Raw genomic sequence first — 23,685 nt, 5'->3', positions numbered from 1 at the left:
ACACAGAGCAGCAATGCGTTCTACGGGGGTATGATTTCTAAAGCACACTAATGTGTTCCGCACAAACTGGTCTGTGTAGAACCTGCTGGCACAAGTTAAAAGTGCCCTTGTGCACTTTAACATAGTGCTGACTATGTTAAAATGCACAAGGAAATTCTTAGTTCATGCCAGCAGGGTCCACATGAACAATGTGCTTTCCAAATCACTAACCTGCAGTGCACCTTGCAGCTCTGTAAACAAGCTTAAAAAAAATCAAACTGAGTGGAAGATAATCTGCGGTGAACTAGTTCTCTTCTGTAAATTAAATTTCCCAGAATCCCATTTTTAAGGCTTTGTACATATACTTTAGATTCAAATCAAGATAGTTTGTAATTAATCATAAATGAAAGTTACAGTCAGAACTTCAGCTAATTTGCATTTCATTAGTTCACATGCAAAAATTAGTCTCTCCACTTCTGAAAGATTTAATAGCAGACTGATGTGTGATATCTGCTATTGCTAAAACTTCATAGCTGTTTGTTTATAAATATACTTTGAAATATTACAATAAATTGAAGCTAACTGAGCTAAATAATTTTTTGATTCCTTACCCATGGTTTATAGTGTTTGACTTCATATATATCATACGTAATAATTATTTGTTAAGCGTGAACTCTGTTTGGGACTGTACAAGACCCAGATATACAGTCTGTCCTAAAGAGAATACAAGCTGAGAGAAATCCAGAGAAGAAAGAATTCACTGAGAAATCCAGTGTGAAGTAATCTACAGGGTTATTTATTTTTTTTAATTGTCTGATTTACTTAGTTCTTTTGGATATCCTGGCACTGAATTTTTATGAGGGCTTTGCATGAGAAGAGTGAAGTCTTGGTAAATGGGATCACAAGGGCCAGCGCGCCTATCAAGGTACTTCCGTGCCTTCATTAAGTAATATTTTACACACACTTTGCATAGGTGTAAATGATGACATAAAGTGCAGGACAACGGAAAATCCAGCCCAGGAGATGTAGGTTTGGTGCCTGGCTCTGCTACAGGCTTCTTGTCCTAGGGCTTCCTCTTGGAAAAGGCACAGAGGAGGAGTAGGAGAAGACAACAAATGGGGGTAGTGAGGCTGGTCTTGCTGATGGAATGTTTGCCTGGGGAAATATGGTTTGGAAAAAAAAAAAAAAAGCTCTGGAATGGGATAGCGTAGAGTCTACCATAGACCCTTAAAGAGGAGGAGTTTAAACGGACGAATTGTGTAAGGGGAAGCCAGTTAAAAGGGTTTAAAGAGGAAAGTCGCAGGGCCAGATGAACAGGAAAGCAAAATAATTACTTGCTAATTGACAATATTCAGTAATTTGCAATAGATCTTCCAGCACTGATAGAAATTAGCCAGATTCTACTATTTTATTCTGTTTCTTGTCTTTCACACAACTGGTCCAGTAATAAAATATTAGCCTCAGTGAATATTCTCCCTGGATGCTTTTTAGAAAGATGGGCAAATCTGAAATACCTCTGTAATACCACCAGTTCTGTAGTCATGTCTGCTGTGCCATGGTATATTTGTACTGACAAACATAATAATAAATCAGTAATTCATAGCATATTTGATTTAGACCCTAATTGCAGTTCTAGCTCATTATTGATATTAATGACCCAGCAGTCCTGACTGTTAAGTGATGAACTGAGCAGAGATCATGGTCCATAAGCTTACTACTTTTTTAATAGATTCAAATGAGAATTAGAATATGCATGCAAATTGGGGTCTAAAAGAAATGGGAGCCTTTCAGCACTATTGAATTAGCTCATTTTATTGGAAATGAAAGTAACATTAACAAGGAAGCGTGTCTTGACTTGCAATAGTGTTATACCCCCGTCACTTGCACTAGGTGTCACTGTATGAGCTGGTATTATGCTCCATAGTGTAACACGGGAGCAGAAAAGAGACACCTTTCAAATCTTCTGGTTTTGTACTTCACAGCATCTCAGTATTTCTTGAGTGTCAGCAAACCGCACTGTTTTTGAATATATGCATATGTTAAATGCAAAATGAATAACATGCCTGAAGATATACTGACGCCTTTCCTAAATACTTTCTCCAATTTGTTAGAATTGTTGTGAAAAGAAAATCTTCCCAAATGACAATGTCTAAGTGCCAGCCAGTATGAATTAGGCCTTGAAGTAAATCTTCCAAAGTTCAATAGTCCCATTTTCAAAAGTAACCTAGCTGCTTTATAAAATGGGACTTAGCCCCCCATGTCAATTAGATGCTATTGAAAATATTACGACGTGTCTACATAACTAATCTTGCAGGACAAAAAATTTGATGCACCTCAGCTAACATGCACCTTGCATCCTTACATGATGGTGCTTCAGTTTATTATTAGGTGTACTAAATAATGTCATGGACAGTCCTTGATTTTTGCATGGCTATGTAACAGTTAAAACTCAGTTGTTTTAGGTTCAGTCATTTGTTTTCCAGCATGGATAGAGATGTCATACCACAAAAATTGTCTCTGGATTCAGATTTGTAATTGCCGTAAATCTGGAGGAAATTAGATCAGAGGATTTGAACCTAGCCCATCTCTGCTTTTCAATAAAAAGTGACTTTTTATCAGGCATAGTAATGATTATGCCTGTCTTCTGACTGATGTGTATTTATGAACATTCTTCACTTTGCTGTGCTCTGTGGGTGTGGTTGTAAATCAGACACCTACTAAAATGTGAATTATTCACTGGAAAAATTTATACATGACTGAATTCTATATAATGGTTAAAAAGAGTCTACACAGAGGCTGCCATACTCTATTGTATTCTCTAGGCTGTTGTAATTTGCATGGAGTCTTCATTTGTTTTTTTCCTCTTAAAGGCAATAGGATTTTATCCATCAGAGTGAGGTCAAATATTAAAACCAAGTTTTTCAGGTGTTTTCTGTTGGTCACCCCAGCCTCACAGCCATAGAGGAGAGTTGGGATTACCACCGCTTTATAAAGTAAAAGGCTAGTGTGTGTTCTTATGTTGTGATTGTTGAACATCCAGTGAGACAGTCTGCCAAAGGCAAGGCTGGTACTGTGAATTCTGTGCTGAATCTTAACATCTTCGTCTGCCCACTGTGAGAGATGGCTGCCAAGAAAGGCAAAGTTTTCTACATTTTCCAGTTCTTCTTTGTCGATGTAAAGCTTCTTTGCTGGGTCTGATGATTTGACTGGCTGGTGGTGAACTTTCATTTTGCTGAGGGTTAGCCCTAGGCTTTTGTAAGCTTTAGAGAAGCAATTAAGGGCTGTTTGTAGATCCTCCTTTGAGTGCGCAACTACAGAACAATCATCTGAATACTAGAGTTCAGTTATTGTTGCTGATATTACTTTAGTTCTGGCATGAAGAAGAGAAAGGTTGAAGAGGTTGTCATCAATCCAATATTGGATGCCAATGCCCTGTGGTAGATGATCTTGGGTGAACGTTTTCAGAGCTGCTAAGAATATGGAAAAAAGAGTGGGTACCAGTACACAACCTTGTTTTAAGCCAGTTCGGATGACAAAGGGCTCAGAGGTAGAACCACTGCACAGGATGGAGTCATCGAGTCATGGGAGGAGTCTTACAATGGTGATAAATTTGCTTGGGCCGCCAAACTTTGACATGATTTTCCACAGAGCCTCATAGTTGACCGAGCTGAAGGCTTTGGTCAGATGGATAAAGACCATATACAGCTGCTGGTGGTGTTCTTGACATTTTTCCTGGATCTTCCTGGCTGTGAAAATCATGTCGGTTGTGCCTTGTGATGGTCTGAATGTGCTTCAGGATTCTGGAAATACTTCCTCTACAAGAGGGAGCAGGCGATTTAGTAAGAATCTAGCAAGAATCTTCCCAGCAATGAAGAGGAGGGCAATGCCTTCATAGTTGCCACAGTCATCCCTGTCTCTCTTTTTGAAAATGGTGACGTTGTTAGCATTATGTAAGTCAGCAGGGATTTCTTTGGTGTGCTAGATTTTGAGGAGCAGCAAGTGAAGCTTGTTTGTCACTGTTTCTCCCCCTACTTTCAGTACTTCAGCTGGTATGTCATCAGGACCTGGTGTTTTATTGTTCTTCAGGTTTTGGTGGGTTGGCAAGAGTTTCCCAGATTGTGTGCTGAGGGATGAAGTCAATGGTGTCATCAGTCAGTTGATTCTCAATTTAGAAGCTTTTGGTAGTGTTTCTTCCAGTGCTCTTTGATGGATTCGTTATCTTTAAGACCCTTCAGATCTCAGAGATGTGAGGCCACATGAGCTTGGTCCATACAGGGTCTTTGTCTCACAAAAAACCTCTGCTTATCATGTCTGTCAGCAAATGTTTGGATTTATTTTGCTTTGTCCTCCCACCATTTGTTTTTGATTGCTCGGATCCTCCTTTGAAGCTTTGAGCTGAGGGAAAGAGCTCTGCTTCTGACTAGATAGTGGTTGGTTTTGCTAATTGCAAAAAGCTTTTCTCTTCTGAGCGAGGGTGTTCTATACTTGTTGCTTTGTCTGAAGAACATATTTGTGATCACAAGGTTGTGCTCTGCACATTTGCTGAGTAGAAGCATTGGACTTGCCCACTCCTCCCTTCCAACTCTTGCATTTAAGATCCCTAAGAGGATTATCTTATCTGTTTTTGGAAAAGATGACAAAATTTTATTGAGGTCAATGTAGAAGGATGCTTTCTGTTATTCTTCAGCTTCAAGATTGGTGCATATGCGCTGATGACAGTGGCAAATGACTTATTGACCAATTGGATGTGGAGGGTCATAAGGCGCTTGTTGATGCCGATGGTGAGCTCAGTCAGGCAGTTGACTAGAAGGTTTATGATTGCAAAGCAAATACCGTGTATTCGGCTGATGCTTGCTGGTTTTGCTTTCCAGAAGAAAGTGTAACTGTCACTCTCTTCCCTCAAGTGGCCTTCATCTGCACATCTTGTTTTGCTGAGAGCAGTGATGTCAATGCTGTACCTCGAGAGTTCTTGGGCAACAATTGCTGTTCTGCATTAGGATCTTTCATTTTTGATTTGTCTAGTAGGTTACAGACATTCCAAGTTGCAAGAAACCATTTTGTTTTTCGACCGCATTGGGAGTGATCCCTCTGCACATGGTTATCCAGTCAGATATGATGGGATCAGGAGTGCAAGTGTGGCAGTACTGTCCAAGACCCCATACCCGCAAGACATTTCTAGCCAGTACAGGGTACCAGAAAGACGTGAGGTCACTGGACAGCCCCACACCAGCAGCTCCACCCCCTACCCCCATGAGCTGCATAGCCCTGCTGGAGGACACGGCTAGGGAAGTGGGGCTACACTTTGCTCTTTCCCCACTGTGGCAGTGGGGAAAGGAGCAAACGCAGCTAGGCATTTGAGTTTCGACTTCCCTTTCTTCAATGGGAGGTGAGATGTAGTTATGAGCAAAGCCTTAGAAATGAGAGTGAACAGCTTACACTCTGGGGGAAGAGGAAGGGGGCCAGTGAAGGGCACAGATAGGCAGGGAAGCAGATCAAGCGAGCTGCTGAACATTCAGTTGATTGAAGAGGGAGAGATAGGACACTGAGGGATTAGAAAGAAGGTGGTTCCGTTGGTGCAGGTTAAAGAGAACCACGGCTCTTGCAGAGAGACTGGAGAGGAAGGGACAGGTTTTGGAAGTATTAGGCAAAATTTGAGAGGATCCTGGATTGGGAGAAAGAAAGGGAGGACTCAAAACTAAGCCTGAGTCTGAGTGATGGTGAAGGGATTGAAGTTGTCCGTGGTGAAGGGGAGAGTGTAGAAAAGAAAAAAATAAACAATCTGTTTAATCAAGGCCTCATCCAAGGCTGTGGTGTGACATTCACAGGTAGGTACATTGAAGAGACAGGAAGAGCCATTACTTGAGTGGTTTTGTCCTTTCCTCTCCAAATGTCAAAGCCTGTTCACATTGAACTCAGTAGAAAAACTCCTGTTGATTTCAATGGGAACATGATTTGGCCCCAAAGAGATCAGAGAATGTGATTTTGATCAATTGCTTATCTGTCCAGAGACAGTTCTCATGCATGTTCTGCCAGGCTGATTTTGATTGTCCCTCCTGTATGTCATGCCGAGGAAAATAATAAAACAATTTGGGCTGTAGTACTATCAAGATGTACACGGCACACACAGTTCTATGCCTCTTTTCCATCAAACCCAGATGGCACAGCATCTTTGCTTTCCTAGTGCCTGGCGTAGAGCACTTAGATAAAGGAAAGCTGGCAGAAGCTTAGTTTGGACGTAAGAGGCACTGATAGTGTGTTAAGGGAAAGTGGGGTGATTGTCCATCCAATCCTTCTTTCGTTTAAGAAATTTTTAATTTGGGGTGCTGCTGGATCCTCAGTGACATCTGAAAGTACAGGTGGCACCAGTGGCCCAAAGCATCATTTTGTAAAATTTTAAACAGGTAAGGGGGGATATTGAGGGAACAGGGAGAGCGTGAGAGTCTTAGTTTGGGGGCAGGGTGGGGAGGAGTCACATGGAGGGTCACATGGGGGGTGTCACGTACCCCTGCCCCCCTTGTGTTCCTCCCATGAGTGCAGTACCAGCAAGTCATAATTTCTCCTTGCACCACTGGGTAGGATAGTCTATGTTTGGGGCATTTTTCTAGCGCCTTCCCCGTATGGGGTAAGCAGAGGGGTTCCTAAAAAGGCCTGCTCATTCATGGTGGCTGCTGCTGCTGCCAAAAATGCCCCCCATCACAGTCCAGGGGCACATGATGACCATCTTTCAGTCACCACCTGTATGTGAATCTGTGACTAGGGACTCGTGGTGATCACTTCATATGTCCCTGTCACCACTCATTCATTGCCGCAGGGTTTTTATGGGTTGGGGTGGGGAAAAAGTTCTTCCTGTGAAAAAAGCCTGTGCATGAGTAGTTTAATGTGTGCAAGCTGTTGCACACCAATGGCCACACACATCTTGGTGGAAGAGGGACCTGTGTCTGGTGGCAAGGAGGTCCAAGACGACTGGGGATTTATCCTCTGTTGCAGCCACTGAGAGGTGATCCTGATTCATCTGCCTGTTCTGCGATGAGGTCTTATTTAGCAAAACCGGGACTAAATGTGAAGCTGTTGCAGCATTGTAAATGGAATAAGCAGCCATGTTGATATAGATCCTTTTTAAAGCACTTCAGCATGTAAACTACTGTGTGCATAGTGCTGCTGACCTACTCGCTTAGTTTGGAATGGAAGAAAAGAATCAGCTGATCAATGTGACTGGTCGATAATTCTTTGCTGTGAGATTGGGTTACGGCATGGGTTGGTTGAAGGGGGAAGGCTGGTCCAGAGACAAAACAGTAAGCTTAATTTTTCCTTCAACTAGTTCTTCATGGTTTGTCTTTTTTGATAGTTTGAGACAAAGCAGAGCTCTGTGCTCTTTCCACAGTGACTAATGGGGCTTGCCATGCTATTAGTGCTATGTCTTGAACATTTTACTTTTAATTTATGGAACTAGATACTGAAAAGTTTTTAAGAAATGTTAAATCACTCTCATACCTACCTATTACAGCCAAGGAGAATGGAGTAAAATAAAATACAAAATACCCACACCCCAAAGGGCTTATTTTCATCATTTTCCTGTCTTCTTTCCCAGTCTGGTTTCGTAGTCTTTGATATTAAATTGGAACAGTAGGAAAAGTTCAACTAGATTTTGGTTTGTTTGGGACAAACCATGTCAGCTGCTTGTGAGAACATTCAGATCAAGGTTTTACAATATGTATGGCTAAAGTTGGACTCTTAAACTACTGTATTATTTAGGATCCTAAAAAAGTGGCCTGATTTTTGTTGAAAGTGTGAAGTGTATTCAGTGTCTTTCATTGACTTACACTTTGAACTTCTGAGTGCTCAACACTCTTTGAAAACCAGACCACTTAAGACATGTCTTCACTGCAGCTGTAAGTGTGCTTCCCAGCCCTGGTAGACCAACTTAAACTAGCTCGGCTTGAGCTAACATGCTAGAAATAGCAGTGTGGATGTCGCAGCATTAGTGAAGGCTCAGGCTAGCCCCTCACTCTCGACCAAAGGGGTTGAGGTGTCACCCAAGCTGTCACATCCACTGCTATTTTTAGTGTGCTAGCTCAAGCCAAGGTAGAGTGACTGTCTACAATGCTCCCAGCTTGTCAGGTGCTTAAATAAGAATTTAGAAACCTAAATCTATTAATCACCAACTTTGGAAAACCTTGGCATCCTAATTCATATTAGTAGGACTTTTAAATAACAGTTATTTTGTTTTTAATATATTGGCCTAAATTCCCGGTTTGATTTATGTATGTAACACTGTGTACTGTTGTTAAAGTTACTGTTTAACTTTAATCATACTATCTAATAATATATATAGTAATAAAGCATATAAAGTATAATATGGTGGTATTAATGTGCATGGTTTCCAGTTCTGAATGAAGGGCCTGCACACAGTAAGTGTCTTGCTGTTTTTGTAACAATTGCAAATGTACTGTATGTCTTATATAGTGACTCAGATTGGTCAGCATATACAGAAGAAACTCCTACTCAAAATCACTTGTTGATACAATAGTTGGTGTAGGAGAAACTAGGCAAGAGTGGGTCACCAAAACAGATGAAAAATCAACCAGATATTTTCAAATAAACAATACAGATTATTCAATAGCTCCTACAGCCCGAGTCCCCAAAGTCCCCGAATATCCAGACATGACCTTACAGATCTTGTTGGTTCATCTGTGCTCAGAGAACAGTCCTAAGAGCTCCATTTTTCTTTGGATCCATTGTTCACACTTTGCATAGCAGGCTGTGCAATCTAAGTAATACTCCTAAACAAATAATAGAAGAAATTCATTTGCTGGGATAACAGGTTAGATTCTCATAGCTTATTCAGATGCACAGAACTCTTGCAATGGGTCAGTGTAAGTCATAAGTTCTCCTGCTGAGGTTGCAGGTTCCTCTGATAAGGTTCTTTAAAACCTGATTAAATTTAAATATTGTTGCAACCACATTGAAGTCAGCCAGCTGGATTATGTGTGTGGTAAATTTAGACTTAGATCTAACTGTAACCTATTTCTCTCGGTTGTTTCATTTTTTCATGCAAATATTTATTCACAAAATCTATTTGGGCAGATTTCCAATAACAGCCTCTTAAATTTCACCTTCAGTTTTGCTCATGCAATTGTTCAAGAACACAAACTCCACATTCGTATGCAGGACTTGAACAGTTACCGACCAACTTGATCTTGTGTGTGAGATTTTATTTATATATAAAAAAATTTAAAAAATGGGCTGTACTTACACAAAATGTACATACAAAGTTTTGGATGCTGGTTTGATATGAGATGGCTATTTGGCACATTAGTATAATGATTTTTAATCTGATCTTTGGAAATTTGGTGTGAAATTCAGTGAGCATCTTGAAAAGTGCTTCAAGCTGGCTCCTGCCTCTTGGAGAGAGACTGTATGTGGGAGTTGATACAAATCGCCACACCATAGCCCACTGAAAGTCTCAATTCATACCAAGTATTGACTCTAGGAACTTTCTACGTCTGCTCTTCCAAAGCAAAAGCAACAACCTTAGATACAGGTTTCTTCATTCTATTGAGCGCTTACCAGAGTGGTGCAGTCATGTGTCTCAGGCCTGGTCTACACTAAGGGCGGGGATCGATCTAAGATACGCAACTTCAGCTACATGAATAGCGCAGCTGAAGTCGAAGTATCTTAGATCGAGTTACCTACCGTCCTCACGACGCGGGATTGATGTCCGCGGCTCCTCCTGTTGACTCCACTACTGCCGTTCACGTTAGTGGAGTTCTGGAGTCGACAGGAGCACGTTCAGGGATCGATATAGCACATCTAGATGAGACGCAATATATCGATCCCTGAGAAATTGATTGCTACCCACCGATGCGGCCGGTAGTGAAGATGTACCCATGGAGAGAAACTTGCAATGAATTTTAGAAGTTTGTGAATTTTGCAGCCTAGGAAGATATAACCCCTTTAAACTGTCCAAGATGGGGACATCTCACCAACCCATCTCCTTCCTGATGACTGTGTACAGTGTGTAAATGAAGTCAGAGAATGAGTGCTAGCTCTCCCCTGGAAAAGGGGAGGCTTATCTAGTGGTTAGGCCACTAGCCTACAACTTGTCTGACCCAAGTTCAATTCCCTCTTCCACCTCAAACTTCCTGTGTAACCTTGGGCAAGTCACTTAACCTCACTATGCCTCAATTCCCTGTTTCATAGGTGGAGATGATACTTCCTTACCTCCCAGGGGTATTGTGAGGATAAATACATCAAAGACTGCAAGGCACATAGAAATTACACCTTAATGTTAGGTTCCTAGAAGCTGAATTAAAAGATGCAATGGAAAATGGAATGATGTAGATTTGGAATATGCTGGTGCCAGACCCTGTTTAACCTAGATTTAAGATGAAGGAACTCTCTTTCATCTGTGTCCCTAGGAAGAATTATTTCCACTAAACTTATCTGACAGTGTACTCAAGCAAGATAACTTTCCAGGTGCCAAAATAACTACCATGTGCTACAGTCCTTGTCTCCTATTAAAAAAACCTCAGACAGCAGTCAAACACAGTACACCATCAGCATGCACTCGGTTAAGTTCTGTTTCATTATTACTACTTGTATCTGATTTAAAAAAAAATGTAAAAAATCCCCCAAAACTCATTCCATCTTTTTCATTGAAAAATTTAACTTTGGAAAATTTTGACTGGCTTTTAGCATATTTCTGGCTCTTCAAAAAATGATTAAGTGCCTCACAGTCGCATGCAGACCTGGTGCTTAGCCTGGAAAGCATACAACAAATAAAGAGTCATAGTCATGTGGGGTGTGACCCAGGAAGAGTAAAACTCATTCACCGGGGAGAAAGCAGGAAACTGTCTCTTAAAAATGACTTCCTGAACTGCCAGACTTGGAGAGAAGAGTCAACAGCTGCAGTTGTCAGGTTGCTGGGAGAAAGAGCTGATAGCTATGCCTCCTAAGTGGAGGAAACCATAAAAAGAAGCACTGGCTTCCACAGGGATATAGAGAGAAAAGTGTGAGGAGCTGCTTTCTGATCTCTACCTAATCCAAGTGACTGCTGAGCTATAGGCAGGCTAGGGAAAAGGAGGAAATGGGGGAATTAGTAATGAGGGAGAGTATATGACTACCCAGAGACTGTAACAATAGTAGGAACTATTTGGTTTGTTTTTCATCTCAGGTGGGTCCTTATCTGAATAAAGAGCAGCCCTGTGTGATTTGGAAGATCTGAGACTAGGCAAAAAGAAGCTGCTCTGTATTTGTTCTGTAGCTGTGGTCAAAGGAAGCCATTCTGTGATTATATTCTATCTTGGCTCAGAATGGAAAGTTTTTTGTTTTCCTTTTTAAGAGCCTGGCTTAAAAGGGCTGTAACTCCAAACCCCAGGGATGGCTGGTGGGCCTGCCATAATCATAAACAAACAAGGAAGGGAAAGACATGTGAGATAATGATATGATCTGTCAGTCAACTTTGTTCCGTTCCTTCCTGCTCTCTCCTCATTGACAAGATGGCAGAAGGAGGTCTTTAGAAAGGATTTGAATATAGTGAGTGAGATGACTTGAATGAACTAGGGTAAAGAGAGTGTTCTGAGCATTAGGGGCAGCATGGAAAAGAGCACAGAGACCCCTTTAGGAAGAAAAGATGAGGGGATATATAAACTGGCATGAGTGGATGAGCAGAGGGGAAAAGGGGGAAATACAAAAAGAATTCCAGCTCAGAAAAGTAGATAAGGGCTGCATTATGTGGGGCCTTAAAGATAAGGACAAGACCTTTTAGTTTGATGTGTAGCGCAGTAGGGATCCAGGAAGCTATTGTCAAAGCAACAGGGAAGAAAGGTAACTTCTGAGAACACTTGGGTGGACTGGAGGAGTCAAGGTGAATATTAAAAAGACCCGAGAGGAGGTTGCAGTACTCAGAGAGAGAAAAAGAGAAGTTTAGGGAACAGCTGAGCCCTTGGCTTTTGGGGAAAAAAAGGGAGAATGGATTTTAAAAATGTCATAGAAGAAATGTGTGGGAAGAAGACAATGGAGAAATCCAAGGAAGCCATCAGGTTATGGGCCTGGGTGATTGCGAGTACGATGGTATTGACAATTATATTTAAGATGGCATGATTTTTAAAAAATTAAATAACTACTATTGTCTAAGTGACCCTTGACCTAGCCATTAGTAATTTGGTTAACTTCTTGTCTTCCCTGCTCCATCAGTGGTGTCATCCCACACCAGTATTTTTACTCTTTCCTGTTGCACCTTCACTGAATTAGTCTATAAGGCCATTATATCTTTCTTAATATCTACTACTTCTTCTACAGTGGCACTTTCAACAAACTATCTTACTGAAAATGTTTCGGTTGAAAACTGCATGGGACTAATGGATATGTATTTTGTTGGCTGAAAACAACCTATGAAACAAGGATGTCTCTTTGATTCTATGTTTTAACCCTCTCCCTTTCTTCATTTGTCACTTCTTAGAGTGTGAGTTCTTTGTGGTGTTTAAGATGTTTGGTAAGTGGTTAGCATATTAGTTAATAATGAGCATAGTGAGTTTGGTGACCTATATGAGACAGTGAGCCAATCGAGATCAAATGTTTGAGGTACAGTGATATATGCGAGGTGAACTAGAGAAGATAGATACAGATTTGAGCTATTAAGCTCACCGAGCAGACTTGATCACTCAAAGATAGTATATAGAGAGGCGAGGAAGGGAAGAAAAATAGAAGACACATAAAGATTATCTCTACGGGAAAACCTGTTGAACCAATTGAAACCAATAGTCTTCTGTAGAAATTCTCTAAAACCTATAGAATTTGATAGGGAATTATATTTCTGCTGTAGAATTCTGTAGATTTGGGAGGTTTATTGCTATGTATGAAATCCTGTAGAACTTTTCTGTAGCATGAGTTTAAATGTTGTGGAGAGGAGGAAGAATTTTCAGTACTGGATAGGAGCCTTTTAGTGAGTTACAAATACAATCTGAAAGATGAGGATGGTTTGTACAACTTAGCCAGATAAAAGCTTGAAGGTCTAAATTTGCCTCTTAGTGCAGTTCTGTAAGAATAAAATGTTCCTGTCTCTCATGGTGTTCAGCAAACTGTCACAGAGAGAACAAAAATTGGGACAATAAATAGGAACTTGTTTACCTTTTGGGTATTCTTAAATAGTCTCTGTCTCAAAATAGAAATACTGTATAAGATTAGCAGGACTTGCCCCTCAAATTCTAATTTTTCCTCATACCTATTCACCCTGTTATATTCTTAGACATAACACAATCGTATTTTAATGAGACACATGCTGAGGTTTTTCCTGTGTAAAAAATGTTAAAATAATTTAGTTCTGTGATATTTTATAACAATGAGAACCTTGAAGACCAATCCCTTTACCTACCCACACAAAGGTGCAGTGGTGGTACAAACTTGCCATCACTTTCCTGACAGTATAACTCAAGGGTGGCCCACAGACCGTAATTTAATTTACAATTCCCATTCAATCCAGATGTCTCTGCAGAGACACAGTGCCATTTATGGTGGCTTTTCTGTGCTGTGAATAAAGGAATTTAACCAAGGCAACCAAATCACTTCATGTGAATCATCGAACAGCTATGAGGTGGTGATTTGAACAGTGACACACAATCCTATAGAGTTGCCATCTATGAGATGCAGAAAACTCAGCCACTGGCCACCCTCCCAACTGACAAAAAGGGTACTAGTGCAGACTGTAGCAATTATTACGAAAATGTTTTAGACAGCCAGTTTACACACACAAACCCTCCACAGTATGTGTATTTTTGTTGTTCTATTATTTTTCTTACCTATCTTAACTTGACGTTGCAGTCTGGATTACTGGGGAGTGTGAATTTCAGAGCACTCTAACATGTCTCAAATGAAAACAAGAAAACAAACAGCCCGGCACATTAAACCTTTTAGCTGTCACTCCAGTATGAAAACCAGCCAGGTGGCACCTGAGCCATACGGTCTTCCTTAAGCTTTAATAAAACAAGGCATGTTCTCTTTGAATAGTCTGGTAGAAAATATGAAATAGCCATTTACATGGGATAACAATGTGAAAAACAACCTGATTGTTAAGGTAAAGGGCCTAGACCTGTCCCTGTCTTCTCCCGTGGCAACAGAACCTCAAAAGTTCTAGAGCCTCCTTGACTTCTGCAATGCAGACAAGCTCAGTTTTAAGCCCCTATCTAGCTGATGGATCTATCAGACTAAATAACTGTCCCCCTTCCCCTACCCCTCCCAACAACCACCTTACTCTATAAAGAATTGAAAATTGAGTGGAGTCAAGCCATGCATCCACCCTCTACCTGACAATGTAGAAAATACCTACAGGACATAGTATTGACCCTCTCTGTGCTCCCTGCAGGAGCTGCATAAGGGTTATTAAGCTTTAGGGCTGCAGTGAACTCTGTAGTCTCAAGAGGGCAGAGTGTTTGGATCAGTGTATAGCTGTTTGGGAAGTGAAAGAGGCATGGAACTCATTTACGTGAGTTGGTCGTTCCAACTGTATCAATGTTCCAACTGTGTGGTAGTTGTGGTTCTGCTCTTTCCTATACATGTTGAGCTCCTGTAGACTGCCCTGAGGGCAGAAAGTGCTCACAAACTATGTAGGTTTGGGGGTCTTGTACATCCTTTAAGGCCATGTAACTCTTGTTCCAGGTTTGCCCCAATGTTATTTCCAAGTAAAGCTTTCGTAAGTTTCACTGAGATTTAATGCTCGATGGAACAGTGTGAATGCTGCTAAGACTTCATAAATGTTTTGAAAAAAGATTCAGCGCACATATTCTGTAGAGCACAGAATTTCTGAAATCAGGTGGCATTTATACACATTTCCTGACAAAGGTCTATTCTATTTCCTTACTATTTATAATGGATGGTCCCATGGCAGAATGAACAGTGACCAAACATCAGAAATGCCAGTCCTGTCAATAATACCTGAACAAGGTCGGCTGATGAGTATCTGTTAGTAATTTCTAAAATCTAGGACTTGCCCCCACCCTCCGCTGTGGAAACTGAGGGTAGAAAGGAGAGAACTTTAAGACTTTCATTTATCTTGTTCTTCTGTATAAGTTGGAGTTCTTGAAGAGTTCAGGTGTAATCACAGCCTTCTGTTGCAACAGGAAGCACCATCTGCTGAGGCATTCTGTAAGCAATATAACGTCTCTCTAGAGATAGTTTAGCATTCAATTCACAAAGAAGGATGGCAGGGACTTGTAAACAAAAGGAGACAACTGAAGCAGTGAAGAATGGGCTGTGCTCTAAAGATTCAATATGTTTCTTCATAGCTGGAAAATCCTGTAATGCTATAAAAGCCTGGCAGAGATTTCTGATGTATTAATTGTTTTTTTTTCTTTCAACCTTGCTATTTGAAAGCCAAAAAGTAAGCCCAAAATGTAACACTTTGTTCTTTTCACTGAAACTTTTAAGTTCTTGTGAACCTGCTATTTTTTATACAGCAACGGCAGTTGATAAAGGAAAAAATATCAAGATTTTAATTACAGTGTGATCCTAATTATAGAGTGTGTGCTTAGTAAAGAGCTGATATGACTGGATTTGTCTATTGTATATCTAGTTGTATAGCAGCTTGAAATGAACAAATCTCACTATGTAATAAAATTACTAGTTTTATCTCCTCTCATTTAAAAACAGTCTAATAACATATTTTAAAGAAAACAGACATGGGGGCTGTGGTTGGGACTAGGGGCCGTGAACACTGTTGCAACTAAGTCAAAGGATCCCAGTTGTATAGGCTAGACCCTTAGTGTATTAGTTCCTTTAACTAACATTTGAATTATAAGTAGATAAAAAATAAAATCCTGAGAACTGGCCCTTGATATCAGCAGAGGTTGTGGGTTCTTAGGGTCAGTCCCAAGAGGTTAAGATTAATTTAAATTCTTGGGATAAAATCCTGCCCCACTGAAGTTGATGGCAAAACTCCCATTGACATCAATTGACCTTAATTCTTTTTCTAAAAAGATACTTTCACAGTATCGTTCTACACAGTGAGTGAGCAAGTACAGTTAAAAGATGTCCTTGATCTTTCCCCATTCCTTTCACACCTTCCATGACATGTCAGGTACCCTAAGTTTTATATGAAAAGTTTGGTTTAATGTGACATATCTTGGACATTGTGATAGTTGCGTGTGTGCTTTATGCATATCCTTGAGCTGTGAGAGAGGTTTTGCCTCATATGCTTCATGAATTAAGCTTTCAGAAAATGTTAGCTTTGTGGGGAGAGGGAGGGAAGGAAAGCTTTCTTTTATAGGAGTCTAGTCTGAGCTGCTATTTGAACTGTGTAAGGTGAGGTTCAATATACTGTTTCTTGAAGGCTGGACTGTGGGGATGGTATGCGATTAAATAGCAGTTAAATTCCTAAACAATTATATCCCCCAGAGGGCCAGCTATAGGACCATGTTTGTACTTAGTGAATATAGTAGCTCCTACCTCTTTTTATTTATTTTATTGAATATATGTATAAAGTTGATATGGAGCTTATTTGTATTTGGTCCTGAATGTGAATCACATCCGGATGCAAGTTTGCTATATAATGTAGGAGGCTTCAAACTAGATATAAATTCCTTTGTTTAATTTTAATGGAAGATGTTTGAATAAGTCCCTTGTACTGTTTAAAAATGTCAGCCTTTATTTTTTCATTCATTGCACTTATTTATGGTGAGGGCCATGAGGACTGAAGTGGGACTTGCGCTGGCTTCTGCACAAGCATGTGTGCTTCCACACTTCTCTTCTGAGACTATTCTATAGTTGCAGGCCCTTCCGCCAGCTTCAGATTTCCCATTCTTCTCTAAATCCATTTAATTTAATTTTTCTAGTGATGATTCCTCAGGCACCATCTCCCATGCTTTGCTAAGGTCTAGATGTGTTACATCTGTCCAAGGTGACCAGAAGGTCTGGTTCATTGGAACTCTGTTCTGAGGTCCTGGATGAATATATTGAAAGGAAGGTTTTGATCTCAGTTTCTGTATAATCCAGGGTGGTTTATAATCCATGTGCTCACCTATGTTCCATAGTACTGCTGGACTTCAGAGGAGCTTCTTCTGGCTGTCCGGGCATCTGTTCCTGCTTCTACAAGGCTATTGAGCAAAAGTCAGAAGTAAGATTGACTGTACATCTCAGCACTATTCGGTAGAAATGTGTGAAGAATTGGTGCCTGTGGATCTCCTTTATTGTCTTTCACCTGTAAGCTTCTCACAGGAATGTCTCTGGTGCTGCTTCTGCATAGAATGACCCCTCCTTCAAATCTCCTTTGAATCTTTCCTTGGTTCTGGGGTAAGAAGGGAATCTTGGCATTTACTTCCCCCAACGTGTAGAGTATTGCAAGTAGACACACTTGGTTATATTCCTCTTCATCCACCCTTCATATGTCAATTGTATTCATAGACTGTAAGCTCTTTTGGACAAGGACACCGTCTTCTTATGTGTTTCTACAGTATCTGATATGATGGATTGCTGATCCTGATTCATGCTTCAGGGCCTACTGTAATATAAATATTTAATAATGACACAAAGATTTGCGGAAGTGGGATAGAAGATACAGTAAAGAACCTGAGAAAAAATGAGAGGTGGGAAAGATATAAGTGCAACTTTCTTCATGAACCAAACCCAAAGGAGTACTGTGTAATATAGAATGAACACATGAGGACATAAATGAGGGGAAGGAGAAGACCCTTCCCCACCCACGGTGAAAACATGGCAAGAAGGCCCACTTTGTTCTCTTTAAGGTGGCCATCACTTGCAGTGCTGCTATTCCCATCTCTGGACTTGTCCTAGGGATTCCATCTGCATAGGAAGATGCCAGGGAGGGAGCTGGGGTTTGTGTTGCAGTTGTGAATGTTGGCGGGGTGGAGAACTTTTTATAGTGGTGATGATTTAGGATTTAGTTCATTATAACCCTTTCCTTTGTTAGAGCCACTTTTCCCCGTCTCCAATGAAGTCATTATTTTGGGATGTGGCATTTCATTTGGGAGTTGTATTAGTGTATTTTGTTGTTTGGATACCAGGTTGTACTCCTTGTTAAAAGTAGTAGTATTAGTCATTTTCCAAGGGACAGCACCCACTGTGTCCCAGGCACAAGGAGGTGTCAACTTGGATGGAGGCAGCAGTACCACAACAGAGAACTCAAGCCAACCCATACAAGGAGGAGAGGAGAAGCACTTTGATTTGCAAGCATGAGGGAAGAAGTTTGAGCTGTGCCTTATGGGGGAGAGCTACAGTAGTGCTATACAATTTTATCTTTTAGAAGAGATAGAAAAGCAAAGTGGACTATGTGACAGCACATATGGAGTATATCTCTTCCCTTTGAGAGTGTGATTGTCACTGCCTCTAAAACCTACTCTATAACTTCTTTCAGCCCTCTAAAGCCAGGAGATATTTGTTTGGATTTGTTTGTGAAGGGGTGATCCCTTGTCCTGGATTAATGCTGAAGAGTAACTTTCCCTGCTGGAATGCATTATAGGACTGATTATGGGAATTGTAACCATTTTAAACTCAAAGCTTTAGCCTTCCTACAGTCACTAGGGTCTGGCTGACAGTGGGGAAGAGAGAATCTCTTTGGGTGATTGTGGAAAGGCATACTTTGTAAGTTTGACTCTCTTAGCCTGTGAGGGTCGGATCCTATGAGGGGCTGAGTCACCTGAACTCCAGTTTAAGGCACTAGGAGCTTAGGAAGTATAGAATCTTTCAGAATCAGCCTCCTCTGATGGTAAGTAAACTCTGTGAACCTCTTCTAGCAACCTGTAGTCTTGGTTTTAGGTACAGCAAGTCAGTTAGGCTTGAAGGGCTTCTTAGGATCTACATGTTGCATCCTTTTAATCTCCTCCTTGGCTGGCTTTGGGATGATGCACTTAGGGACTTGCTATTATCTTGTTCTGTTCTTAGAACTTGTCCTAGGAGTACCCCAGGTGAGTGAACTTTGGTGGTTTAGGATGAACTCTGTTAATTCCTGAAATTCGTAATACTCACCAGGACTGGATTAAAGGATTTTGGAACCCTGTGCGCTATGCAAATTGGGGGATCCCATTTTTGGAGGGGGAGAGTGTGGCAAATCTCCTGGTGGTTCAGTGGTTATGGTAGAAGTGGGGAGTTGAGTATCAAGTTGGCGAGTAACTCACCCAGATTTGGCCTGGCTACCTCTTCGTCATGATATGTGTGATAGGGGTGGCCAGGCCAAATTTGCATAAATGGTGTTGTGACCTGGCATGCAGGGTTGCAGCGCTGCTCAGTTTTGTTTTCCTCCCAGTGGTTGAGATGGGTGCCCAAAGAAAGTGCACCAAGTGCACAGTGGTTAATCTGGGCCTGATACTCCTCAATCCTGTTATCATTAATCTGACATTTTGGCACATTTGCCCTTCAGTAAGTGAAGACACTGTGAAACTCAGATGGTGTTTTTTTTTTTTTTTGGCTGTAGCACTGTGCAATCAAACATTTGAAATCTTCTACTTAGAAGCATCACACAGGGTCTTGTTCTGCCAGCTTTGAGTCTGTTTCCTGTTGGGAATGACTTTGACGTGAAAGGGGCACTTTCAACTTAAAATCAAACCACGCTTCTGTCTGAAAGCTTCTTATCCATTATTGTTCCAGGTAACACCTCATATTGCTACAGCTTAAAGCAAACAGAGACAAATATATTGCTTTTTCTCATCTTGTACACTGTGTGCAATTTGCCTTAGCAAAACTGCATCCAGCACAAAGTTATATCAGCAAATGGGGTTTTCTGTTGAATCCTTCTTTTTTACATTCTCCTTTTGGTGAAAATGGATGGGATTCATTTTTGTCACCGTTACTATCAGCTGCGTACAACAGTTCTGAAATAAAAATGAGGAGGCAGAGAGATGCAATGGCAACAACATACAAATGTTCTGATATATAGGTGATGGTTGGGAAAACTGCCTGTAAAGTGAGATTGCTGCAGAAGAGTTTTTTATTTAACAATTCTTTTGGAGAAAATCACTCTGTGCTGAAAGTGCAACTATAGTATAGTGTATATAAATAGTAATATTAAAAAGTGTTAGAATGCATCATATTAATTTGGGAATCAGTGGTAAATGTAGTCACTTTTGGCTTGCAGTATATCAGTGACCATTAATAAGGAAACAAAAATGTTGAATGCTGTTGATAGACACCTCTTTGTCTCTGATAGCAAAAGTATTTTCCACTCTGCAATGATCCATTCCTCATCAAAAATCCAAGAAGGAAATGCACAGGTATTTGATTGATTAACTGTCAAGTATTCTACACTGGCTTGTTTGGAAATCTTTACCTTAAAAAACCAAAACAACACTCTTCTTACTGCCAAGTCCTTGCTTTGTTACATCCCATGTGCCATTTCCAATTTAGCTGACTAAGTTAACCCAGTTTCAATGGGTCCCCTTCACTCCTCTAGTTTTCAGAGAATACCCGAAGTGTCATATGTCTCTTACATCACTTTCCATCTGTTGAATGCCCCTCACTCTCTCTGCAACTCGTGTACTATTGAATGCATGCTCAAGATAATGGTTGATTATAAATTTCATAAAACATCCTAAGGCTGTACAGGCTCTTATGGGCTTACTGAGAAACTTCTCATGAAGTCTCCCCAAGCAGTGGCAGGTTAATCTCAGATCCTTTGATCTCCGGAATCAGGTGCTGGCAAGCAGGAGGCACAGCACCTAACATAATTGATATACAGGTCCATGTGGGAGGCCTCACCACTGGAGAAGGAGGGGTCCAGGAGGCGAGGATCCCAGGAGGATGGGGGCTACCCTCTGCCTTTTGCTTTTAGCATATTACTGGATTTATTCCTTATAGGAAATGATGTGAGACACCCGCATAATGCCGTTATAATGGCAGAAGGGCAGTGCATGAGGTAGGCCAAGCACTGAAGCAGCTGGGCCATCGGATAATCGCAACATGAAGTGGTAGCAGCAGTGCTTCCAGTCCCCTTAGCTGAGGGGACCTTCCCTGTCCTCCTGGGCAATATTGATTGTGCAGAGTCTGTTAGCCACCACTTCCCAAATCTACCTTAAGGCCACTTTTTTCTCCTTCCCCTGGAGGTTCTTGCCTCCTCAGTCTGATGCTGAAATTGCATCAGCTCAGACCCAGGTCCCTTTTATCAGGCTTATTTCTTCAGCTCTGGTACTGAAAAATGGCAACATTCATTGTGGATTTTAACGGTTTCACAGCCAGCAGACAAGCAGATGACATTGGTGATAGTGAATAGGAATCTCTAGAGCACTGAAAATTGAAAGGACATGTTAGATTCTCTGTTACTTGATCAATGCTGTCACCAATGCAAATCTATTCCCACAATGCACAGAGTGACATTAATTTTATGTTGTTTACGCACTCTTGTCATAAGGTTAAGCAATTCCTACTATTAAGCTAGATGAAATTGCATTACCTTAATGAAATGCACTTTACTGATAAAGAAGAATGTCACTTTCACAAGTGGAAGCACTGTTAGCAAATTTTTACGAGAGAATTCCCAAAATCATATCTTAATTGCTTGGACAGCTGTGTAGTTTACATAACGAGCAAACAATGCCAAGGTTTTTTATTTCTTTTGTCAGCTGTACTGGATGTTAGTATGCATGGTGGACCTTTTTTAGGCCTTTTATTACTTGATTGCAAATCATTCTTCATTGCTGCCCAAATTTATGGAAGAACATTGCTCCCCGAGGTGCCGTATCCTTTCAGGTCTGTAACTGAACATGACTGATGGCTCCAGTGTAACAGTTGCTTATTACGGCGCTCACTGAGCTATGATTGTTTCAATACTTTATGTTGGCAGATGTGTTTCCCTTGGAACAGCATCTCCGCGACAGAGGTCATTGATCAAACCCCCCTCTGGCTATTCCATTATGTGCAAATTATTGCTAAAAGCAGAGAGACTGGTGTGTGTGTGTGTGTGTGTGTGTATTCATTGCAGAACTTGGGGGGAGGGAAAAAGCTAACGTAATGAAGCAGAAAAAAATTCTGACTAAACTGGAGTAGTGTTTTTATAATGTAAATGAATAAGGGGAAGAAAAGAATGACATGAAGATTATTTCGATAGAGAACAATTACAGAAAATGGTAATGTTTTCTCTTGTTTTAAACTGGGCAACATACAATATTATTGGCTGTGCTCTGTGACTAATAGAGTATTGTTGGTGCTGGAGTTAAACCAAAAGAGGGTCAATCAATACCCAATACACTCCTAACAATAGCTAGACATATGAGAGAACCTTGTGTTGGAAACAGCCTTGCCAATATGAACAGTGATCGAGCAGTGTTCCAGTTCCCAAGAATCAAAGCAGAGATGGAAGAGGTCCTGAATAAGTAAAGGAGAGAGGCAAGTTGAAGTACCTGTAGAATTGACTTTTACATCCCTTCTTTCTCCAGCTGTACATTTAAAGCTAGAATGAAGTCTTTCAGCAACATATGCCTGCTGAATCAAAGATCCTTTCAATGAGTCCTGTATTCAGGTGGTGGGTGGAAAAAGATTGTTCACAAATATAGGAGCAGGAAATGTGGGGAATAAAGCAATGCTCCATGAAATGGTTTGGAAACTTGGATGAGCTTCAGATAAGTATCTGATCTTGGAGATATTTGTTCAAATGCAATGTCTAAACACCACAAACTCCTATCCTTAATGGTGCTAAAGAAAAAAACATAATGATCCACTGTCAACTGTAGATGATGATGTGGTTTGTTTTTGTTTCTTTTGTAAACTTCTGCACATCTTTTGAATTTGTTGGGGAATCTGATTTTCTGTATTTGTTCAGTAGGGACTTCAGAATCAGGAAAAAAATGACTTTTTTGGAAATGATTGGCTGAGATTTCTTTTCTTTTTTCCAGGATGTGAAAAAATCAGTCAGAAACAATCTATCCCTAATTTAAAAACTTGGAGCAAGTAAAAAATTAAACACAACACCGGGCTGTGTACCGGACTGAAAATATAATTTATTCCGAGTTAGAATCTACTTCCAATCTTCTTGTCTGTATTTCCCAAACGTCTCAGATTTCTTGTAATGTAAAATAATTGATGGTTGACTCTAAATGGGTGGATGGACATGGACATGCACGCATGTGGATTCCCAGGGAAATTTAAAAAGAACTTTGTAGCTCTTGGCAAAAGCAGAAGTCACTGTTTTTATTTGTACCAGTCTTTTTCCAGCATTGTCTCTTCCCTGACTTTTTTTATTACTGAGATCAGCAGGAAGGGGCAGCATAGATGCTAGTTAAAAGAAAAATAGTTTCACATGCCTGGCCCACAGTCTCCATGGCTGCTGACTCTATCATACTCATAATGTTTTGACAACCAATGTTCAAGCAGAAGGGGATTACTCATCAGAAGATGGTAACTGATACTTTGTTTTCCATACGGGAGCATAATTTGGCTTTTGAGACCTGCCATGTTTTTGATGAGAAATCCAATCTATCACTTTCTGGTCATTTCTCTATGATACTTTACTAAAAGGTGCTTTTTATCAAGCACCAGTCTTTCACAGTATAGGGAGGCACCCTGGCTCCCCACCGTGCCTGAGGGGGACGAGTCCCTCAGTGGGCGGAGCCACCACCACCTGTCTCCGCCCCCTGGAAGTCAAGGGGTGGGACAGGAAGTATAAAAGCCCAGCCCCAGCGCTCAGTTAGCAGCAGGCTGCCGAAGAGGACAGACGCTGAGGCCTGAGCTCCCGCTGGGTCTAGCCTGCCCTATGCCCACCACCCGGAGGAGCGC

This window comes from Chelonoidis abingdonii, chromosome 6 (genome assembly GCF_003597395.2).
Source record: "Chelonoidis abingdonii isolate Lonesome George chromosome 6, CheloAbing_2.0, whole genome shotgun sequence".
NCBI lineage: Eukaryota > Metazoa > Chordata > Testudines > Testudinidae > Chelonoidis > Chelonoidis abingdonii.
Note: the sequence above shows the minus strand (reverse complement) of the source record.